The sequence below is a fragment of the Anopheles aquasalis genome, chromosome 3 (genome assembly GCF_943734665.1).
Source record: "Anopheles aquasalis chromosome 3, idAnoAquaMG_Q_19, whole genome shotgun sequence".
NCBI classification, from domain to species: Eukaryota; Metazoa; Arthropoda; class Insecta; order Diptera; family Culicidae; genus Anopheles; species Anopheles aquasalis.
The window spans coordinates 320,001-328,886 of record NC_064878.1 but is presented as its reverse complement, the minus strand read 5'-3'; positions in this window follow the sequence as shown (position 1 = coordinate 328,886).

Genomic DNA, 8,886 nt, shown 5'->3' with positions numbered 1-8,886 from the left:
GTTTCTCGTGACGTGGAGACTGTGTCTTTCCATCCCCTTCCACACCCACCCCAGATCAGCTGATGAGCTGCTACAGTGACCGACATGTCATTGGTGTTAGCCGGCGCTTCCAGAAAACAAGAACAACCAACGGAACCGAACCAAACCAAAGACGCTGCCAGGTTGGAGCCAGAGCATAGGAAATCGAACCACACGAAGGCGCCGATCGAGAACGGATTCAACCCAGGTCCGGTTCTTTCTTTAATTGGCCTTTAAATTGTCTCCATTCTTTGTTCCTTCGGGGAACATGGGGGTCACCGACGCGCACTGACGAGGCGGCGGACAATTTTCCGGTCGAGAGGGTTCGCTTCCTTCCTTCCTTCCTCATCGGCTCATTTGTTTCACGCTCTGTCTCAGCTGATTGACTTCCACGTTTGATGGGAATGATGGTGAAGGACTCGGACCTCCCACCGTATCCCATCGCCACTCGCCACTGGGGTCTGCCTTAAGCTTGAAAGCGTAGCCGTTACTGTGTGATGCTTTGTTTCGTTTCATTGCTTTTTGGTTAAACGTGAGACAAACGAAGGGCTTACGACGACGTTGGTGACGTTGCTCTGGTTCATTGTATTTCCTATGTTGGCTGCATAAATTGCTAAGGAATGAGGAATGATATCGTTTCTCATGTTCACCAAGCAAGCATCCCTTTTTCAATGTTTTAATACAATTTAAAACAATGTGACACTCAGCACCCGTGGTGTTTATGACTATACATTGCAGCATAGAACTCTCTATAATGTGGAAGTGCCATTAGTGATAATTGCAAATAGTGCAAATAGTGATAATTGAGATGCATACTAATAAGCTATGGGATTATTGATGAATAAGTCATCAATTCTTCTAAATGTGTAGTTTAATGTTACACTCAGATAAAAAAGTCTTATGGTTTCTTCACAAAAAACATCAAATATGCACCATAGAACCTTAAATGAAATAATCAGCAAGCTCTTTCCTTTTTTAGCTAACCAGGTACAAATCCAGCAAATACAGAATAATCTATTGGCCTGCATAACATATCAGCTAAACGGGCACTAGTTACCATACATAAAGCTGCAGTAGTCGATCGGTCGAAACCACTTAGAATAGAAATATGGATAGCGAAACCCCTCTTGAAATCAATCTCGAAACTCGCGCGCGCTTGTTCACAGTACAGTTGCACCCGAAGCCATTGTTGAAAACATTAAAAACAGCAAACAAGCAGCTCTCATGTACACCCCTCCCTACCGGGGGGGACACTCCAAAATGGTTTGAAAACCGCTTCTCCTCCGCACGAAACACAATCTAACCGTAAGCATCTCGACAGCCGCGCGCGATCCCGTTGCAGTCGTGGAACGAATGGTGCTGCTGCTGCTCGAAAACAAAGCCCCTGGAATGGAATGGAAGAAGAATAATGCGCAGCAAAAGCAGCGGAATAACAACAACAAGTAAGGGTTCCCTCCCAAACGTCGCACTCCCAATCCACCCCCTTGGCGAGGCCATGCCGTGCTCGCGGAGGGATTTGAAGCGCTTAGATATCAAAACACGCGACACGACACCGCGCGGTACACCTTCCGCATGTTGATCAGTTCAATCGTGCGAGAAATCAGAAATGTGCCACAGAGAGACAGGGGCCTATCCCAATGCTGCTGCTGGTGCTGCTGGCCAGCGCATACGAATTACGAATACGAAATAGGCGCGGTACGCGCGGCATTATAACAATGGTGCGTCGCTCCTCCAAAGAGCCACTTCGCGAGGTATTGCGGACTTACTTACAGATGTGTTGCGGAACCGAATCATTCGAAATTATTATTGCGTTTTGTTGCTGGCGCACAGCCACACCTCCAAAAATGGCGTCGTCGATGCTTGGTTCGATTTGGCCGCATCGCTAAATGGCGGCGGCGTGACACTTGATAGCGTGCTCACGTGCGCTCGATTCCTTGCGAACCGAAGGATCGAACCGTTGGCCTCGACCGTTGTTGTTGTTGTTCCGATCCGAACTGTGATCGGATAACGGCCCGGCCCGGACTGGAGAGGATCTGCAAAGTTATGCAAATGATCCAGCAGCATATCGAGAAACGTGGACACATCTCCTCGTGATGAAGTGAAGAGATGAAAGCGCCCTCGATGTGACTTACCTTGAGCGCTGTGTGTCGCTGTGTGTGCGCCGTAATTAGCTACCCCTCGATACCACCTCGATGACCATCATCAATTTGCATTAATCCATCACGCAGGAGGAGGGAGGTTTTACCTTCGAGGGCTGATGCCTTTGTCGTCTTCGACACACGGAGTGGAGTTTTATTGCCTTTTGTCCAGCGCTACAAAATGATTTATAATCTCTCTTCTTCTCTCTTTGTAGCTCTCTCCCCTTTTCGGTCCATGAATTTTGAAGAAATATTCATAAAAATGCAATTTACAAAATGACTATTTACGTCGAGGTAGCAGCAGCAACAGCAGCAGCAGTGACGGGACCGTAGGAGTATCATCACTCTCGCTTGATTAAGATCCCCGGGCACTCCCGAAGGCGAGGACGAAGACGAACAGAGGAACGATGGTCTTGTCTCTCAGGCAGGGCCATCCTCTCGGCCCGGGGCCAATGCAATTTGCACTCGTAGTAAAGCACACTTAACCCCAATCACGCCGGTTCGCCCGGTCGGTCCGTGCGGTCCGTTCCGTTATCCTTTCCACCTTCCCAGCGCAGGATAATGGCTAACCTTTTGTAGCTCGTCGAGCAGCAAATTTGCTGCCAATTTACTGCCTCTCGGATGTCCTTGGACTGGACAGGGACACTGCGGTTGGTCAGTCAGGGAGCTGCGTAATCGGATGTGTCGTCCATGTCCCTGCTGCTGAACCGATCTCCTTCCAATCCGATATGCCTTAAACAGATTAAAAACCCATTTGCGAGGCATCATTCACTTACGCCACGCCAGCCGGGAGGATGCTACGGAACAATTTCATTATAATTTGCTTAACTGTCACCCAAAGGTGAAGACATCCGCTTGGCCTTCTGCTGCTGCTGCTGTTGCCGTTGCTGCCGGTGACGCTGGCTCAAATCAAGATGGAAACCGAAGATTGAGACTCTTTAAAGGAGATGCTGTCCTCTCGGTCACGTTGCTCAGCGATATCCGGTCCGGTCTTTCAAGGAATGCGAGAGGGAGAAGGAAGCGAGAATGACCTCATCCATCGTCATGAGTTAGGGTTATGCAACGGTGTCGTCGGTATCCACTGGACCTGCTGAACACCTCACAGGACCAGGTTTCGTTCGTGCAAACCAGGTTCAAGAGGGAGGAGAAGACCTTTCGCCACAGTCGCCTATCCCTAGCGTTATGATTATTTATTTATTTCCTCCATCTCTTTTTCCTCCAAGTCGCTGGCCAGCACCATCATCAGGCACCAGCATCAGGGAGCAGCCGGTTTTCCTCGTACGAGGGTACGAGAAACTCAGGAACGGAACTCGCTCGTCTTTACCGGAAATTCTCAATTTGTTTAACACTTTGCCCGACCAACCAACCAACCATCCGACTGACGACTGGCCCTGGCACAAGAAGATGACGAAAACATGAGGAAGAAGCGGCAGCAGCAGGATGGCTGCCTTGTGTGGTACACAAACGGTGGTACTGGCTGGCAGGACTGGCCGCTCGGTGGTGAACCCAGTCAGGCTTAACGAGGCGCCAATGGGCGAAGCATCAAAAGGCGGAAACGTCCGTCCCTCTCGTGCTTACACGCGCGACTGCATCCCCGGGGAGGTGGTGGTGGAACTCTCTTTTGGATGCAACAAATGCATCCACGAGCCGGGGTGTGGAGAGCATCGGACCAAACGGTCGTTGTTCCGGTCGACCAGCTGCCGCCATCGACGCGCCCCCACCCAGATCAACCCGAATGGTGGTGCTGGTGGATCATAAATTATGTTGTTGTTGTTCTTTCTGGTCCGGAATTGAATTTGAAGACCCACCACGTCGCCCAACGTACTCCTCTCCTATCCAGCACCCACATGAGACCCAGAACTGGAACATAAGATCCTCCAAGACATTCCTGAGATTCGCTCTTTCGAAGGACTTGCAATCCCCCCGGTAGTGTACTGGATACGCCTGGGATTGCTAAGGCGTGTGTGGTGGTCCCTGTTTTGTTGCCAAAAAGGTCTCGCCTCTCGAGGGGCGATGATGAGTTGTAAGTAAGTTTTTAATAATTCATCGGAGTTGTAATTACGGTCCGTGGTCCGAGCTCGCGCTACTGCCTAAGGCAAAACAGCGCTCCATACAGCATGGTGCGAGACGCTCGCTGTCAATTATTTATGAACGAGATTCCGGGAATACAGCGTGTCCCTTTCGTAAGTTCCGTGAAGATGAATGAGGATCTTAACACTTGCCTCTTCCGAGGTTCCTTAACACAACGCGACAACGACGACGACGACGACGATGAGTCTTAAGAACTAAACAACTAATCATGTCCCATGTGTCGCAATTCACATCGCAACTTCGCACCGGGGATCCTCAACCCGAAACATGTCGTGAATGTTGGACAAAGTTTTCTAAGCACCGCATAGCGTACGCGATGTCAAGGAGCTGGAGACTTTAAAGTAAGTGTATTGGTTCCATCCTCCATCAGATACAATGTTGAGACCCACCCATGATGGAGCCTTCCATAAAGGCCCCCTTTTGCCCTGCTCCCTGCCAGTACTGATAGCCATCGCTACTCGGAATTCGGATTGCTGAACGATTTCTATCTTGCAGAGTGCGCCCCGCCAGTTGTTGTTGGGACATTACCGTAGTTTTCACGCATGCATCACGCCCCGAGTATCCCCAAAAGTGGGCCTACAGCAGCATCACAAATTTATCGTGCTGAAAGATTCCAACGGTGCGATTATGTGGCGCGACCTGGCCCCCGGACTCGACGTTTGTGTAATGCTTCACGGATCGCGCGCACCCCCGTCGTGTGAATGATGCTGCAGCGCTGGTGCCGGTACGAGGACACTTCGCCGTCGATGTGTGCGCGTGAGTGTTTGCGTTGTCCAATGGTTGTCACGATCCGATGGCCAACTCGGACCACACCACGAGAGCGAGTAGACACTTTGCGCAGTGCGTTCGAGCCCGCGTCGCGACCACACCGAGCTTATCGTTGATCGAGTCCGGGCTCCAGCAATAAAACCGTAACACCGGTTCGGTCCAGCCAGCCGCCGGAGCTGGAGCCGGAGCGGTTATATTAAAGTTAATTTCGAATAATAAAAGTATTTTCCAAACCGCGCCACAAAGACGCACTTTGTGGCCCGGCCCCAGGCCAGCCGGGGCTACACGCTTCGCTAACGCAATGCTTATGCTTATGCTCGCGAGGGGGGCTTTCTAATTGAAAACCATAAAGCCTATGTGTTTCCAATGCTTTCGCTGCGCTCTGGCGCACCGGCGGTCAGAGTTAGGCCACAGGCCGGCAGTGACTCCCAGGAGGTTGCTGCTGCTCTGGTCCACGGCGAGTGATTTATTGGCAATACCTGGGCGGCCAGGAGGCCGGTAGGGCCAGCATAAATCTCCACAGCAACGCACCTACCGCGTAAACCGCGGGAAGAAAGTGGTTCCGACCCCTTAATCGGTGAAGGATGGAAGGAACCGAACAAAAACATATTTGAAACCGTTTATCTTGCGCTCGAGTATTGCACTCCAATTTCAGCTACCGTAATCGGTGGTCGGTGGAAAAAGACCGTAAAACAGTCGTGCCATAAAGGCTGTGTGGTCGTCGTCCCGCAAACTTGACCGTTGCTTGAAGACCTCTGCCGTCCTGGCGTTAGTATTCATTTTCTTTATGCCTTGAAGCAATTGGGGCACGCACATGGCCGGAAACTGTCTCCCCTTTGGACGTGGGCGTGGTTTTAGTCATAATTAAGCTTCCTCATTAGGATCATGCGTGATCTCGCTAGACTCTGCACTTAGCTTGATATGTATCTGATAAATTAATTTGTAATCCTTACCATCGTGGTCACTCTCACGCCACGGTCACCCCATGCCAACCAATTGCATGGCTGTCGTGTGCACGTTGCTCCTGGAATTATCCAGCAAGATGCGGGCTTCTCATACACTCAGGAGTCAGAAAAATTGAATTTAATTCTGCCGACACTTCCGAAACGTCAATTGGACTCATCGACGTCAGAGACCGCGTGCTTGTTCCTTTGCTCTCCCGGAAGCTCCTGGGCCCGCGCTGTCAGTGGAAATTTAACGTCCGAGACGAGAAATTGATATTAATGACTGTGACGTGGACTGGGAGCTGACATGAGAACCCGGCGCAAACTGGTGGTTTTCGGTGGACCACTACCGTTCACTTCAATAAATGTCACCATCGCCACTTTGTCAGCAATGGTCAGGGATTGGCTTCCTTACTTCCCTTCGCGTTCAGCGCAAATTTTGTGTCCAAGGGTTCGGGGTTTTTGCAATGTTTTACAACGATGCTGTCGGTGTACAATGTATGGCGCAGTGGCATGGTGTTTTAAGTGCCAGCAGTTATAGAGCCCTTGCGAGGGTTTTATGTTGTTTTGTCGACGTTGGACACCGATTCGAACTAAAATTAGCCAGTAGCAGCAGTAGTAGCAGCGGTTTAAGGACAATGTTTCCAGCATTAAAGCTTGGCGATGTCTACTTTATCGTTTGATGGTCGTTAGTTTCCGTACCGTTAATGAATTTGCATGTGGAGAAGGCATTCCGCCAGAGAGCATTCCACGTCGAGAAATCCGCGATACATACACGACCTGGCGTGCCCACAGAATGGAGTTTAGCAATTCATTCGTTAGACTAATTTCAGCACAAACACTAGTCAATCTCAGAGGAAGAGAGTCCTTGCTATGAACTAAGGAACCATCAGAGCAACTAAACCTTCCCAAAAACCAAGAAACCACCCGAGAGAGAGAGAGAGAGAGAGAGAGAGAGAGCAAAGAAATAAATTAAAACTTCCATTTGAATATTCTGCATTCAGCCTGGCGCACACACAGACACTTCCTCACAAATTCATCATCACTTTCAACATCATCATCATCATCATCATCGTCGTCGTCGTCATCAAGCTGGCCACAGCTTGTGCGCCCCCGAAAAATGGACACCCGGAATGGTGGAGCACCGAAAAGGGAAAAACAAATGAAGAGCTACGGCTTGCTGACAACTGCTGGCCTGGAAGATTAACCCGGAAGAGAATCCTCAGGAAAGAGCATGCACACAGGCACACACAGCGGCCGTAGGAAATGGAAAATGGACATCGTCACGCAGAGACACCACCAGCAGCAGCGTGTAGATGAATGTGGCAAATGCATTAAATATTTATGCAAATCTCGGTGACTTCGGCGAAGGACCCCGCCCCTCTGTCTTTCTCCCAGCAGATGGATTTCCTGCAGTCCCTTGGACCAAGGACAACACCCAAGGCTGGCAAAAGGGACGTTCCTCGGGATAAGCTCTCGGTGAAGTTCTCTGCAGTGCCCTCTGTGGGGCCTCGTTCTGCATTTTATTGTTGTTTTGTTTGAACCTCCCTTTTGCCGTTGACCCCCTTTTTCATTTCGCTTTTCATTCTGGTTCTATCTCGCGAAGAGGGCCAGCCAGGAGACCGTCGGTCGATGACCAGCAGGGATCTCTCCGGGGCTCTCTCTCTCCGTCTGTGAGGCGAACAAATAAGCCTAATTTAAATTTAAAGTGCATACACTTAATGTGTCCTTTCCGTTTGGTTTTCAAATTTGCTTGCTCGCGGTGGATTGTCCTTTGCCCCGAGAGGGTTTTTCCTTTTTTTCCGGCTCCAGACCAGACAACTCCGCCCGGACGGACTGATGGGACTGTATCTGGAGCACTTGGAGCCACGTTGCACGTAGCTCGAAGGTTGGAACGAGTGGAGTTCCACGCAGAGAACCCCTCTTCCGCTGGATGTTTATGGTAAATGACAAATTCGGATCCGGTGTCGGTGCCAGTGTCGACAGCAGAACCGCTGCTGGCTCGATGAAGTGGAACGAAGCGAGTGAGTGCAGTAGGGCGATGAGAAAATCGACCAAAAGTGACAGCCATGCTGAAACGGTGAATGGAGCCACTGGTGAAGCCACCGCTTAGCCACCGGAACTGAAATGCTAGTTTGGTTCGTCCGTTCGTCCGATCGTTCGTCGAAAGGACACGGAAAGGAACGGGACATTAGAACTAAATTAAAACACTATCCCGGAAGGGGGGGGGGGGGGGGGAATGAAAAAACCAGCACGATGTCTGCCCGGAGACACTGTTATTCCCTGTGCCTTTTTATTCCGGAACCGGCAAGAATGTCCAATGTGCTCTCGTTCAAAGAAGGCATCAAGAAGGGAGCCAGGTCAAAATCTCGATTGTTTATCGAAACAATTGGAGTCACGATTGGAGGGAGGAAGCACACCAACGAATGGTGCGAAGGTGCGAAGCAGAACACGCTGTCAATTCAACGACGACTGTGCGAGGGAGAATTGAAGCGAATCATAATCAAGCGGAATCGAACCGTTCGGATGGCAGGAAGCGGAAAACAAATCAAGAAAACCTCGAGAAATGGAACGACACCCTGGTGGAGCAGGGGGTGGCCTCTGTCTACTGGTGGTGGGGTTGTGTTTCGAAATCAAGAAACGGTGCCCTCGACCGCTACTTCGCCCAAAAGATTCGTGTATCAAATATTCAAATTTAATAAAAGCTCGATTGCATAACTCCTTGCCCTCCGATAAGGGACGACGACCATTGTTTCGACCGCTCCGTGACGCGTGGTCTGGTCTCGAGTAATTATTCTTTTCTAAGCTTCGCGGACACGCCAATCGCGGTGTATGGAGTTGCGCACAAACACGATGCCTTGAGGCCCCTGGCGTCATCCAGAGGGTTTCACTCATAAGTATTCATGGTTTTGGAGATGGAGGAGGCG